Source organism: Panthera tigris, chromosome A1 (assembly GCF_018350195.1).
Source record: "Panthera tigris isolate Pti1 chromosome A1, P.tigris_Pti1_mat1.1, whole genome shotgun sequence".
Lineage (NCBI taxonomy): Eukaryota > Metazoa > Chordata > Mammalia > Carnivora > Felidae > Panthera > Panthera tigris.
The window spans coordinates 45,301,781-45,317,933 of record NC_056660.1 but is presented as its reverse complement, the minus strand read 5'-3'; the positions used below and the strand labels follow the sequence as shown (position 1 = coordinate 45,317,933).

The following is a 16,153-nucleotide window of genomic DNA, read 5'->3' as shown; positions in this document are numbered from 1 at the left end:
TTTGTGTAGCAGTTAGTTGAAGGTGGTTTGTATATTACTATGGATTTTTTTCTGGTCTAGTTTTTCTATTAATTACTGAACCAAGTGTGTTAACACTTCCAGTTGCAATTATGTATATGTTCCTTAAGTTTTATTGGTTTTTGAGTATTTTAAAGCTCAGTGATAATGTATATCTATGTTGATAATTATTATATCTTTAGGAAATGTATAAATTCTATCATGACCAGGTGTTTTTTATTATTGTCTCTAATAATATTCCTTGTATTTAAGTTTTATTTTTCTGATATCAATTTAACTACTCCAAAATTTTTTATGTATTTTTTTCAAGAATTGTTTTCCCTTTTCCCATTCAATGTTTTGAAGTGTTTATTCTGTAGACAGCATAGATTGTCACTATTTGTTTTTTGTTGTGGTGGTTGTGGTTGTCTTTTACCTCATCTCAGCCTTTTGATTTGAATCTCATTCTTTTGGTTAGAATGTCTGGTCAACTTATATTTAATGTAATTAGTGACATAGTTGTATTTATTGTATCTTTTTAATAAGTATTTTTTTTTGCAAGAGAGAGAGAAAGAAGTAAGTGGAGGAGAGGGGCAGAAGGAAAAAGAGAGAGAGAGAGAGGGAAGGAGTATCTTAAGCAGACTACATGCTCAGCATACTGTCTGATGTGGGATTTGATCCCATGACCCTGGGATCGTGATCTGAGCTGAAATCAAGAGTCAGGGGCTGAACTGACTGAACCACCTAGGTGCCCCTCTTCTACTGTTTCTGATCTCTGTCAAAACAATCTGATAAGTATTTTATTTCAGTTATTGTATTGATTAACTTTTGCATTTCCATTTTTTACAGTTTCTACATCTCTTTTTAGATCATCTGTCTCTCTCCTCTTTATGGCTTTTCTTTTCCTTTGAGTATTTGAATACATTTGTAAGAACTGTTTTGAAGTCTTGCTTTGTTAGGTCCAACATCTTTGCTGATTTGAATCAGTTTCTATAGACTGCTTTTTACTCTCAATATAGGTCTTACTTCCATTTCTTTGAATGACTCTAAAATATTGGTTGAAAATGATCATTGCAAATAAGATGTAATAGTGACTGAAATTCTATTATCCTTTTCGAAGGATTCTTCATTTTTCTTCTTCCTTGCTGCTTATTTTAGCCCACCCCCTGCTTACTAATCTGCCTTCTAGAGTATTCCTCTGCAGCAGCATACTTTGGTGGCCAGTCAAGTATATGGGTATGGTATATATATACAAGCTTTGAGCTCACCCTTTTTGTTTCTATGAAATGCCTAATAAATTTCTAGTTATTTACCTGTCTTGGTCTTTGTCTTCTCAGACCTGAAATAGTGAGACTTTAGCTTCCTGCTGCCCAAGATGTGCAGAGATTGGAAATGCACTCAGTTAAAAACAATAGCAACAACCACCTCAAAAAATCTCCAACTCAAGCTTTGTCTCTAAGGAGTACATTCTTCTCTGGTTCCTGCTATGAAGGAAGGCCTTCATAGTTCATAGTTAAAATATTTCAAGCCTATCGTTGTACGACAGGGTGGTTTATTTATTAAATGTAAGGTTATCACAATAACATTTTCAGACGTGCAAGATCATAAAAGTTGGGCATCGCGTGTACCCTATTCAGAAAGCTTCTAGTACAGATTCTTCCCTAAATTGGAGTGATTCCGGGACAAATTAATTAATTAATTAATTTAATTTAAATAAAAATGTACCATGAGAGTTTATCTAGGAAAAAGGGAATCTAAAGAAAGTGGCAAAATCTAAGAAAATTCGTAAAAGCCCAGAGTGATAATGAAGGAAGCATCTGTGTTTATGCTATGCATCCAAAGTAGCAAAGAAGAAACATTTCTAAGAAACAGAAAGTGATTGTCTCAAAGATAAACATTAAAAAAAATTTTTAAAGGGCACCTGGGTGGCTCAGTTGGTTAAGTGTCCAACTTCAGCTCAGGTCATGATCTCGCGGTCCATGAGTTCGAGCCCCATGTTGGGCTGTGTGCTGACAGCTCAGAGCCTGGAACCTGCTTCAGATTCTGTGTCTCCCTCTCTCTCTGCATCTCCCCTGCTCGCATTCTCTCTCTCTCTCTCTCTCTCTCTCTCTCTCTCTCTCAAAAATAATCAGTAAAAAAAAAAAAAATAGAAAGTTATGGAATACTTGGGGCATGTGAGGGAACCAAGAGAAGATTTGGGCTATTAAGAAAAATTTTGGCTATAAACTAGGTTTAATATCTATACAAATTAACAAGTTTAAGAGAAAGATTCCAAAGAAAACAAAAGATTGTGCCAGGAAGGTTACAATAATCATTGTAAATATAAAGGCTCATCTGTGAATAGTTTACAGGATCATAGTCATGTCCCCAATGACTGATGCTCTCATCAAATGCTTACATAAAGATATTGAAAGATTGGAGAGGAAGAGGGCTGCCAAGTAAAATACAGGATGCGCAGTTAAATTTGAATTTCAGGCAAACAGCAGTTTTTTTGTGTGTAAGTAAACACGGTTTAAAACATTTCTATACTAAAAAATATTCAGTTTTCCATGTCAAATTCAAATGTAAGGCTGTCCTATGTTTTACTTGATATATCTGACAACTGTAGGGCTGGGAGGTGCTGAGGTGGGGGTACATGAAGGAGAGCTAAAGTCTCACTTTACTCAGTGGAAGATAATGGAGAAAAATTCAAGTTTGAAATAAAAAATAGACAATACACTTACATTTTAGGAGACACGGAGGTAAATGCCAAAGAAATAGCTATAATAGTTGAAATTCATCGCCTCTAGGAGGTAGAAAATGTGTGGGAGGTGGCAGGAAATTATTTTTCTTTAGAAACATTCTAGAACCATCTGCATAAAAAAATGTATTGAAAATAGAAACAAAATAAATAAGCAATTTAAATGCAACCAAAAGTACAGAAAGATAAAAATTAGAAAAAAATAATTTACTGAAAAACAAGTGTTTAGGGTTGAAACTGAAACCTCATTCAAACTATAAATATGGTATAACTCCCATAGCCATATTCTTTGGAGTTTGGCATGCCTGTACTACTATATTCCAGGTGTTCACTCTAAATGCATTATTTTACCACTTCTATTTTAACCATTACAGAACTTTATTGTTGCATATCAAGATATCACTTTGCTTTCATTTTATAATAATTTGTATTTATGTATTAAATATTCCTGTCACTTTCTCATTAACAAACATGAAAAATATTATGAGATGGTACTAATGAGATCATGAACATAAAGACAGGAATGCTGGAGTGCCTGGGTGGCTCAGTTGGGTAAGCGTCTGACTTGGGCTCAGGCCGTGATCTCATGGTTCGTGAGGTCAAGCGCCTCATTGGGTTCTGTGCTGAAGGCTCGGATCCTGGAACCTGCTTCGATTCTGTGTCTCCCTCTTTCCCTGTTCCTCTCCCACTGCCGCTCTGTCTCTTTCTCTCTCAAAAATAAAGATTAAAAAAAATTTTTAAATAGAAAAAGACAAGAATGTAAACATTATTTACTAATGCTTAGATTTAAGTAATTTTCCAGCTAACAATATTTTATGCTAACATTAATTTTCAGTTTAATATTAAAATCAAAACATGAAAGTAAGATATACTTATGGAAATCTCAAATATCCCTTAGATAACTTTCAAGGATACCTAAAATTCATATATGCCACTTTGGAAAATGATCACTGCATTAACTGGAAGGATCCCTTCCTTCTTTCCTTCCTTTCTTCCTTCCTTCCTTCCTTCCTTCCTTCCTTCCTTCCTTCCTTCCTTCCCTTTTCTTCTTTCCTAGATAAGAAAAATGACAAATTAAAATATTCAAGTTGTACCTCTAAACTATTACTGAATTGTCAATTGAAATGAAAAATCTAAATGACTTAGCAAGATTCAAATGAGAAATGCCTTTTAGGGGCATCTGGGTGGCTCAGTCAGTTAAGCATCTAACTCTTCATTTCAGATCAGTTCATGATCTCCTGGTTGGTGATATGGAATGCTGCCCACCCCCCCTTAGGGTTCTGTGCTAACCATGCGGAGCCTGTTTGGGATTCTCTCTCTCCCTCTGTCTCTGACCCTTTCTGACTTGCCTGTGCTCTCTCTCTCAAAATAAATAAACATTTTTTTTAAAATAAAAGAAATACCTTTTAGATTCATAGAATTTGTATACAATCCTATTAAATAGGTTTCATTTTGCCCCTTTTAACAGATGGGAAAACAAAGCCAGAGAATTTAAGTATCCCGTAGTTAAGTAATCTAAAGAGGCTTTCAGTTTAACTGCACATCTCTAATCACTTTTGAGCAAAAGCCTATCATTGCCATTTTTTTGTTCAGTGTCAGTATTCATTTCAATGCATTCATTAATATTTTTAATAAAACTTGGTTCTATGAAATTCATAATAATAAAATATTTTCATAATAATATATAGTGAAACATAGGTTTAATGTTCATTGTCTAGTCAGATCATTATTATCAATTCAAGTATCCTAATAGAGTACAAAGTTTGGGGCCAATCTCTACCAATTATGTTTGTTTTGAATCTAATATGATTCCAGAAACTATTTCTTAAAGATGATTTTTTCTTATTTCCATTTAAATTTCTGCAGCTTGTAGCTTACACAGGAGAGAATGTGGGAAGGTTAACTGCATAAACATTTATCTTTTTTAAAACAAAATCATATACTGCAAAAGACGTGTAGGGAAGTACCAACTTCAACATACCATGAGATTATCCACTTCTAGGATGAGAACCCAAAATGGATCAGGGTTGTATGTTTGGTTTACATCTGCCTTTTTATGTATTAGGAAATACTTACTTCTCTCAACCACTCCTATTTACTTCATCTTTTCAGATGGGAAAACACTTTTCTCTGAATTGATGACTACTTATTTTTCAGCTAAAGTAAATACAGGTCTATATCTCTTTTCATTTGTGTGAGAAGCTGACACATTCTGTCACAACATCGCTTGAGTAAATGGGAAAGTGACAGCTTCCTGGCAAAATTTTAAAGAGATAAACATCTATTTTTGTTTAAACAGCCACTAAAAAAATCAGATGGAAGCTTTCCAGGTTGAAAGGATAAAGAATGCATGAGTAGTGCAAATTGGTAAATGAATGCACGTTAGAAAACTTCTGATGTTTGCCTCTGCGATTTTAACCACAGCTCAGTATTTTGCGGGATTAAATAATAAGTCTTCAAAGAATAAATTCTATCTAGATGATAGAATCATCCAAAAAGTAGATTAACAGTATGTTTTTAAAAAATCAAACAATAAAATCCTTAGAAACAATTCTAAATTGAAATATCAAATATTTGCTTTTGAAATTTTAGTTAAATGCTGTAGTACTAGAAATTATATTACTGGTTTGAAAATGGCTCTAAGAACACTACTGTTACTTAGTCTTTACATAGCACTTCTAGAATAGTATGTTTTTGAAGTGTTTTTCCTTTATAGGTATTTTACTGTTATATAAGCATTACTGCTTTTTAGCCCAGCTTCTCTTAGAATCTATGCACATAGTATGTCAAATTTTTCTCTCAGGAAACAGTGTTACTTACAAAACTTACAGTTTTTCTTCTTTATGCAAGTGAGCCTTTAAAGCAGGATTTTGCAATTCACTATCATTTTGTAAAATATAGGGGGAGTGAATGCTTTATATTTAGTGTAAAGAATTTACTAATTAAGAAAATTTTTGTTAATTATTGAGATGTAAGATCACATGAATGTCAGTCACTGATAGCTATTAAATGTGTCATTGGATTTTATAGCTCTCACATTTATAATTCCTATTGATAATAATCTTTATATCACTGCATGACTCTTCAGAATTTCCCAGAGCAAGTAAACTGATGTTTAATCTTGCGGATCCTATATTGTTCCAGTAACATTCAGTGAGCCTTGCACTGAAACAACCATAAGGTACTTCTGTGCTCCTGTCTCATCTCATTCCACATCTCTCCAGCCAATTCACAATTCTTAGAAGATGAGAATGGCAGGAGATTTTAATTTTCAGTTACAAAACAGAGGTTGAGAGTACTAAACTTTTTTTCTATATACTGTTCCTGGTTAAGTAGAATCATATACTGATAATTTTCAGTTGTATGATTGACACAATGATTGGCAAATAAACCAAACAAGTACAGTGTTCAAACTATTCCTACACCTAAACTGACATGAATTTTTGTAGAAGATGATTGGAGAAGAGTAGTCAGAGATTATGAAATGTAATCTGGGCCAACGGTGCAAGAGTGCCTGGCTCTGAAGGTCCCAAACCAAATTTCACCAGTTGTTATTGACAAAATCCAAAGGCAGGAAGACAACCATAGTGAAATGAGAAAGGAGTATGTTTCAGTGAGGTCAACATCAGGAAGTCACTGAACTACTATCCCAAAGCTGTCTCCAAAGCTGAAAATATTTCTGGGCTTATATAAGGACTATAAGGGGCAAAGGTTAGTGGGTCCATGCAGGGAGAAGTAAAGGTCAGGTCCATCATTTTCTTGGGGTCAAACATGTAGGGTCTTGCTGACATCAGGGCAGTCGTTATTGCTTGAGGTGGTAGTTTTGGTTTCCATCACGGGATGCTTTGTCCTTGGAGTCTTTTGCTTCAGTTAAAAGATAAGCTGGAAAGAAGAAACTAATCAGTTAGAAAGTACAAACTGAGGTCAAAGTGCAAGTAAAATCCCCTATCATGGTTACTTTACCAAAAATTATTTTAATGAAATATCAAGTAAATTTGAAATACTTTATTCCTGTCTTTAAAAAAAAAACTCTAGGGGTGCCTCAGTGACACAGTCTGTTAAGCATCTGGCTCTTGACTTTGGCTCAGTTCATGATCTCAACGGTTCATGAGTTCAATCAGGCTCTGCACTGACAGTGTGGAGCCTCCTTGGGATTCTCTCTCTCCCTCTCTCTCTCTCTCTCTGCCCCTCCCTGACTTGTGTGCTCTCTTTCTCTCAAAATAAATAAATAAACTTTAAAAAACCATAAGAAAAATTTAAAAATTCTAAAATATTCACTAATTTCCTTTGAATCTTCTTGTTTAGAAACTTTTGTAACATGTATTGTTAAGGTTTATATGTGAGAAAAAAATTTACTAATGTACATATTTATAGATACATCTAATCTTGCACTTCATCATGGACTTTGTCCTTTGCCTCTTCTCTGACAGTCTTTCTGATTCACATACACAGGGGAAGTTGGGATTGCAGTCAAGATGTTTGGCAAAAAGCAGAAGTGCAGCAGCTGAAATACTACTGACTCTATGATGACCAGAATCTCCATTTCTCTGACCTTAGTAGTGAACTACTCTGAAACAAGGAGCGAGAAAGGTGGGTTGGCATTTAAATAAACAGCACATTCATTTTACATTGAAGTCTCTTGATTAACAGTAGAAGACATCACTCCTGAAAGCATCTGCGGTGTCAGTAATTCCATTAACAAAGAAGCCACTTTATTATCAACATACTGTAGATTCATTTTAATGTGTCATTTGCACTTCAAAGTCACATAACTTTTATTATGGTAAATCAATTAAAACTATTTCTCATGATAATTTATCTTCTGCAGAGTTTATCATCTCAGAGAATGCAATATTTCCCAATTTAACTTCCAAGACAAAAGTGATGTAATTTGAATGCCTTTTACTGAGCTTATTAAGCATAAAGATCACAGAAATTTCAAACCCTGAAAGATAACTGTTTCATCTATGTGATAAAATGGAAGCCACGTTTTTTTTGTAGCGTACTATAGGTAGTGGAGACAATATGCTAATTAGTAATATAACCTCATTTACTGATTTTCTATGTCTCCCATTCTAAAAGATAATCTAGTAAAAGCGGATAGTTTTCTCTGATATTACTTTTAAAGAGAACGTAAAGACTTATATAAAAACATTTTATTGAAGATTTGCAAAAGAACTGAATTTGAGGATGATACAGTCACCTGTTTTGTTACTTTTAACGACTTTGTGAGAGCATGCTTCAAAGATTTAATCCATATCTTATCTTTGAAAACTGCCAGTATTCTTTAACGTTCTTGAATATTTCTAAAATAAAGTTTTAATATCCATTTGCAGCCTGCAAAATATTTGTGTGGAAATGAGGAATTTTATGTTTTTCTAAGTTGAGTAATCTTCAAGGATATTTTCAAACACTTACCCATTTTATTGTAGTTTTATTGTACAATTGAATTGAACTAAAAATTCTATCAATAGAGATAGAAGATAAGATATTCATAATTTCTTTATGAGTGGCAATCAGAATATGTTAGCTAAGTACTGTATCAAGTACAAGGTATTTTACTTATTAATGCAATTTTAGTAAGGTGTGCTTTATTTTATGATAAAAATAAACAATTTAAATGACTCTTTTTTCTTCTGAGATATTTAAATTTCTTGAAAAACCTCATTAGAAATTGATGCATCATGCATTTCTTATCGTTGTCTCTAAATTCTCATTTTGGTTCTAAATGTTAAGAAATTTGTGCCTTACAAATCTATCTTTATCCATTCATTTAATCCCTGCAAGGAGATTGTTTATAGCATCTACAGGAGGAGTAGTACTTACAAAAATTAAGTTACTATACACTGTCAGAAACAGATAGTATCCTTAATTTCAGCATTTGTGATGGAAAATTAGAATCTAATATAAAAGAGAATTTTGCTTATAAAAATGAACAGAGAGTTTAATTAAGTTAATTATAATAAACTCAATGCCTCCCACCATCCGAACAGTGCCTGAAGGACCCTTGGGTCTTGGCAGAATAATTTAGGCTCTTCTGATATTGTTGAAAATTATGAGGATTGAAACTGGAAAGGCCTAGTCTAAAACCTGATATATGCCCTGTGTTTGTTTTACTTAAAAGCTGTTTGTTGTTTTTGGTGGTGGTGGTAGTAATGGTGAAATGATATTAACGTCAATTATTTTAAGGATATGATCTGTAAAGCATTTGGAATCCAGTAGTGTGCAAATCAAAAGAATTCTGCAAGTTTGACTATGATCCCTTACCCAGTCTTTGCCACTAACCTAGAGACTTATAACATCCCTGAACCTCATGGCGATGTATTCCAAATGAATTAGGATTCCACACCTAAGTGATCTTGAATTTGATCAGTCCATCCTTCTTTTTCTCTAACTACCATACAGTGTGACTGCAAAAATAGGCACATAGCATCCAGAGGAAGATTTGCAAATGAACTAAATTTCAAGATAATGCAGTTATCTATTCTGATAGTTTTTAATGACTTTGTAAGAAATTACTTTGAGGACTCACATCTATTTTTTATCTTTGGAAACTGCCAGGATTTTTTCCTCCTTCATTATTGAATCTTTCTCAAATAAGAACTGAAAAGGTTTGTGTGGAAATGACAACTTTTGTGCTTTTGTAAATTGAATCCAAATATTCTGAATTGGTATCCACACTTTTACATAACATACCTCCAATATATTATATGTATATTTATTGATGTATAGAGCATATATATGAACTTTTATACTATGAACTTTTATACTAACATATTTAGAAAATTACATTGATATGAGCCACTAATAATAGTGGCTTAATATTATCAATAATTAATATCTCAAGGGAAAATATACACTTAAGGCAAGGCTACTAATACCTGTGGGTGTAAATCTACTTTTCAATTTGCTTTTCAGTTGCAAATCCTTTGAACTGATAACTTTGAATTATTTTGAACAGCTTGTTAGATATGGTCATGTCACAAATGTGTTGCCTCAAAATGAGGCAGACGAAGAGAGCTTTGAGCAATAAACTAACCAACTCTGCTATAACCTTGTTGCCCTTCTGTACTTAAATCATTGGGACTATCATCGATCCATATTTTGTAGACATCTTGTTTAGCTCACTTGTCCATCTTGTATGGGTTAGTTTAGTTAAAACTGGTTGATGATTAAGTAGCAAATCCATTTAATTATGGAAATACACATGGACTGTTGAGCAGTACACCAAACCCATGAGGATAGCTCCTTCATTGTGGAAATCCTGCTCTTCCAAACCTTCCATTATAAACACAACAGACATGAAATAAGACCTGAGAAAGCTTCCCATGTCAATTAATGCATGAAAAACTTAAACACCTTAGGGATTATCATTTTTAAAATAAAAATTAAAGATAAGTCGAGTGCTTGCTTCGGCAGCATGTAGACTAAAATCAGAATGATACAGAAAAGATTAGCATGGCCCCTACACAAAAATAACATGCCTGTCATTTGTGAAGTGTTTCATCCTTTTTCTCTTTCAAAAATAACTAAACATTAAAAAATAAAGATAAATAGAAATTGTAACATTTCTTCATATATCTATGTAGTTTATCTTGCACAACTCCTGGTGTGCTTTAGTTCTATTTTAGAGCTAAACCCTCAGATGCTGCTGTTTGAATGCTGTGATTTAGTTTTCTTCCTCCAGATACCAGCATACACATTATACACGTTCTCCCTTCCCCTGGGAGAATGATTTAACTTCTCTTTGTTAAACTTGGTCGAGAGTCATGATTTCAGTTTCTTGTGTTGAGCTCCATCTGTTTCCAATGCAAACATCTTCCAGAGAGACTCCCAACCAGAGGAGCTCTAAGGTGGAATTGGCTACTATTTGAAACCTTAAAAGTTTCCCTCTCTTCTTTTGAGAACCACACTGAAATCTTTCACAAGTTTTACTTTAACACCAGGGAAAAAGAGAGAGACCAAGATGGCAGAGCAGGGTGGAAGATTAGTGCAACAATCTGCATAATTTGAGCCACAGAACTCAGCAGGTACGTGGGAGGGAGAGGTGAACTGGGGGAGAGAGAAGCACTGGAGGGTAGGGAACTGTTTTTGTTTGTGGAGAGAGGACAGAGACATGGGGGAGAGTACAGGAAAAGCACTCCTGAAAGCAGCTGGAGAGAAAGAGAAAGAGTGGAAGCACCTACAAGGGTCTGAACAAGAAAGGTAAAATGAAGAAAGGAGAGGGTTTCAATACCATTATGACTCTATAAACAGGGGGTGGCTCAGTCAGTTAAGTGTCCGACTTGGGCTCAGGTCATGATCTCACAGTCCGTGAGTTCTAGCCCTACGTCAGGCTCTGTGCTGACAGCTCAGAGCCTGGAGCCTACTTCAGATTCTGTGTCTCCTTCGGAGCCTGTGTCTCCCTCTCTCTCTTCCCCTCCCCTGCTCATGTTCTGTCTCTCTCTGTCTCAAAAATAAATAAAAACATTAACAAAATTTTAAAAAAGGACTCTATAAACAGGGGAGCAAAAAGTCAGAAATTCTGCAGCTCTAGTGGGAAGAGGGAATCCCCAGGAGCAGACAGCAAGGTCTAAGGGGTCCTTGGGCCACACAGAGAGAGGTGGTTCCCCAATTGGGAGGACACTTGGGAGAGGCCATGAAGCCGCCCCACAGGAAAAGGTCCCAGGGGACCCTGGAGAACAGCAAGTTTGCTGGTGTTGGAACAAGGACACTGGGGTGCAGTGAAACTTGGCACCAGTTGTGTGTTGTGATTTGCCATAATCTCCTGAACTGTTGCTGCTACACGATCACGAACTTTTGCTGGGGCAGGCTGGCACCCAGGGGCCCCTGCAGCAGCATGGTCACATGAGTGTTCCTGGGAGCAACCCAACACCCGACCATTGCTCAGTGAGACACTTCCACAGAGAATCAGAGCAGGCCTAAGCCACAGGGCCCTCAGAAGTGAGGGGTTTGGAAGCACAGCACCATCTGAGATAAAATTCGGGAGAGAGGTGCTGCCTGGCAGGCTGACAGCTTGGTCATGGACAGTGTAGAAGCGGGAAGTGGACAGAAGCCAGAGACAAAGGAGGAGTACCTGATGGACAGTGGATAAGGGCAGAGTTCTGACGCTAAAGATTGGGAAGCTGGGTGATGTCATTTTCACCTCTCCTGCACCAGTGCATACACCTGTACAAGTGCCACACTGATCCACATCAATAAGCTAAGCAGTGCCACCTAGTGGAGAAAGGAGCCATAACACCAAGTGCCATCCAACTGTGGCAACCTAGTCCTAGAGGATGACCACAGTTCTCTCCACTGGCTTAGTGTACAGACTATAAAGTGCTTCATAGTTTGACTTCTAGGAGAAAGTGGATGTAATTTCGTTTGGATTTTAATCTGTTTGCTGGTCTATCTATTCATGGTTTTTCTCTTTTTCGTTTCTTATTCTTGGATACAGAAAGAAAAAAAATATTTTACATTTTTATAAAAAAATTAAATGTTTTCTTTCTTTTTTTCTTCTTTTTATTTCCCTTTTTTCTCTATATTATAAAGCTTCTGTCAACAACCACACCAAAACACACCTAGGATCTAGCTTCCTTTATTTGATTTTTTTGTGTTGTTTTTATTTTTTTAATTTTAATTTTTTATTTTATTACTTGTTTCTCTTCCTCCAAAATGATGAAAAGAAGGAATTCAACCCCAAAGGAAAGAACAGGAAGAAATGACAGCAGGGATTTAATCAACACAGATATAAGCAAGATGTCTGAACTAGAATTTAGAATCATGATAATAAGAATACTAGCTGGGTTTGAAAACAAGCATAGAATCCCTTTCTGTGGAGATAAAAGAAGTAAAATCTAGTCAGGATGAAATTTAAAATGTTGCAACTGAGATACAATCTTAAATGAATGCAATGGCAGCCAGAATGGATGAAGCAGAACAGCGAATCAGCGATATAGAAAACAAAATTATGGAGAATACTGAAGCAGAAAAAAAAAAGGGAACCTAAGACAAAGGAGCATGATATAAGAATTAGAGAACTCAGTGACTCATTAGAAAGGAATAACATCAAAATCATAGGAGTCCCAGAAGATGAAGAGAAAGAAAAAGGGGTGGAAGGTGTATGTGAACAAATCATAGCAGAAAACTTTCCTAACCTGGGGAAAGAAACAGACATCAAAATCCATGAAGTACAGAGAACTCCCATTAGGTTCAACAAAAACCAACCATCAACAAGGCATATCATAGTCAAATTTACAAAATACACACGTACTGGGGAAGAATCATGAAAGCAGAAAGGGAGAAATAAGTCCTTAACCTACAAGAAAAGACAGATCAGGTTTACAGCATACCTATCCACATAAACTTGGCAAGCCAGAGAGGAGTGACATTATATATTCAGTGTGCTGAATCATAAAAATATTCAACCAAGAATTCTTTTTCCAGCAAGGCTGTCATTCAAAATAGGAGAGATAAAGAGTTTTCCAGACAAACAAAAACTAAAGGAATTCATGACCACTAAACCAGCCCTGCAAGAAATTTTAAGGGGGACTCTCTGAGGGGAGAAAAGATGAAACAAAACAAAAAATACCAAAAGTAACAAAAGCTAGAAAGGTCCAGAGAACATCACCAGAAACTCCAATTCTACAGGTAGTACAATGGCAATAAATTCATATCTTTCAGTACTCTAAATGTCAATGGACCATGGATGCCTGGATGGCTCAGTGGGTTGAGCGTCCGACTTCAGCTCAGGTCATGATCTCACAATTCGTGGGTTTGAGCCCTGGGTCAGATTCTATGCTGACAGCTCAGAGCGTGGAGCCTGCTTTGGACTCTGTGTCTCCCTCTCTCTCTGTTTCTCCCCTGCTCTCACTCTGTCTCTCTCTCACTTGCTTAAAAATAAACAATGATTAAAAGAAAAAGATCAGTAAATGTCAATGGACTAAATGTTCCAATCCAAAACATACAGTAATGGAATGTATGAGAAAACAAGATCCATCTATATGCTGTTTATAAGAGACCCACTTTAGACCTAAAGACACCTGGAGATTGAAAGTAAGGGGATGGAGAACCATGTATCATGCTAATGGTCACCAAAAGAAAGCTGGAGTAGCCATACTTATATCAGAAATCTAGATTTTAAAATGAAGACTGTAACAAGAGATTAAGAATGACATTATATCATAATTTAAGGGTCTATCCACCAAGAAGATCTAACAATTATAAACATTTATGCCCCCAACGTGGTGTCCCAAATATATAAACAATCACAGACATAACAAAATTCATTGACAATAATTCCATAATAGTAAGGTACTTTACCCCACTTACAGCAATGGACAGAACATCTAAGCAGATAATCAACAAGGAAACAATGGCTTTGAATGACACACTGGACCAGATCGACTTAACAGATATATTCAGAATATTTCGTCCTAAAACAGCAGAATATACATTCTTCTCCAGTGCAAATGGAACATTCTCCAGAATAGATCACACACTGGGACACAAATCAGCCCTCAACAAGTACTAAAAGATCGAGATCATACCGTGCATATTTTCAGACCACAATGCTATGAAAATCAAAATCAACCACAGGAAAAAATTGGAAAGACAACAAATACTTGGAGATTAAAGAACATCCTACTAAAGAATGAATGGGCTGACAAAGAAGTTAAAGAAGAAATTGAAAAGTACATGGAAGCCAATGAAAATGATAACACCACAGTCCAATACCTATGGGACGCAGCAAAGGCGGTCATAAGACAGAATTAGATAGCAATCCGGGCCTTCCTAAAGAAGGAAGAAAGGTCTCAGATACACACTCTAACCTTATGCCTTAAAGAGCTGGAAAAATAATGCAGATAAAACCTCAAACCAGCAAAAGATGGGAAATAGCAAAGATTAGAGCAAAAATAAATGCTATCAAATCCAAATAAAAACAAAAAACAAACAAACAAAAAAACCAAAAGCAGTAGAACAGATCAATGAAACCAGGTGCTAGTTCAATGAAAGAATTGACAAAATTGATAAACCCTAGCCAGTGTGATCAAAAGAAAAAGGAAAGGAGCCAAATAAATAAGAATGAAAGAGGAGCAATCACAACCAAAACAGCGGAAATACAAATAATTCTAAGAGAATATTATGAGCAACTATATGCCAATAAATTGGACAATCTGAAAAAAATGGACAAATTCCTAGAAACATATACACTACCAAAATGGAAACAGGAAGAAATAGAAAATTAGAACAGACCCATAACCAGAAAAGAAATTGAATTAGTAATCAAAAATCTCCCAAAAAACAAGAGTCCAGGGCTAGATGGCTCTACAGGGGAATTCTACTAAACATTTAAAGAAGATTTAACACCTATTCTTTTGAGGCTGTTCCAAAAAATAGAAATGGAAGTAAAACTTCAAAACTCATTTTATGAGACCAGCATTACCTTTATTCCAAAACCAATGACCTTATTAAAAAGGAGAACTACAGACCAATTTCCCTGACGAACATGGATGCCAAAATTCTCAACAAGATACTAGCCAACCGGATTTAACAACACATTAAAAGAATTAATCACCACGATCAAGTGGGATTTATACCTGGGATGCAGGGCTGGTTCAATATCCACAAAACAATCAATGTGATTCATCACATCAATAAAAGAAAGGACAAGAACCATACAATCCTCTCAGGAGATGCAGAGAAAGCATTTGAGAAAATACAGCACATTTGTTGATAAAAACCCTCAAGAAAGTAGGGATAGATTGGGGCTCCTGGGTAGCTCTGGGGCGCCTGGTTAAGCATCTGACTTCAGCTCAGGTCATGATCTCACACTCCATGAGTTTGAGCCCCACGTTGGGCTCTGTGCTGACAGCTCAGAGCCTGGAGCCTGCTTTGGATTCTGTGTCTCCCTCTTTCTCGGCCCGTCCCCTGCTATGCTCTGTCTCTGTCTCAAAACTAAATAAAAACATTTTTAAAAATTTAAAGAAAGTAGGGATAGAAGGATCATATATCAAGACCATAAAAGCCATACATGAAAGACCCACAACTAATATCATCCTCAGTGTGGAAAAAGTGAGAGCTTTCCCCCTAAGGTCAGGATCATGACAGGGATGTCCACTCTTGCCACTGTTATTCAACGTAGTATTGGAAGTCTTAGCATCAACAATCCAACAACACAAAGAAATAAAATGCATCCAAATCAGCAAAGAGGAGAAAGTCAAACTCACTCTTCACAGATGACATGATACTCTGTATGGAAAACCCAAAAGATTCCACCAAAAAAACTGCTATAACTAATCCATGCATTCAGCAACGTCGCCGAATATAAAACCAATGCACAGAAATCCTTTGCATTTCCAAATACCAACACTGAAGCAGCAGAAAGAGAAATCAAGGAATCATGCACATTTACAATTGCACCAAAACCATAAA

The 16,153-nt window shown here is 35.9% G+C and overlaps 1 long non-coding RNA gene and 1 other non-coding gene across 2 annotated transcripts in view; both read left to right on the top strand.

Moving 5' to 3' along the window:
* Positions 1-16,153, top strand: part of LOC122231015 — a 108,454-nt gene that overhangs the window by 8,923 nt on the left and 83,378 nt on the right. The window contains exon 2 of the long non-coding RNA XR_006208124.1: positions 7,190-7,327. This is a non-coding gene — a long non-coding RNA (uncharacterized LOC122231015). The remainder of the gene's footprint in view (positions 1-7,189; positions 7,328-16,153) is intronic.
* On the top strand, positions 10,141-10,250 carry LOC122232128. Its single transcript, XR_006209491.1, has one exon. It is a non-coding gene; the product is annotated as a U6 spliceosomal RNA (small nuclear RNA).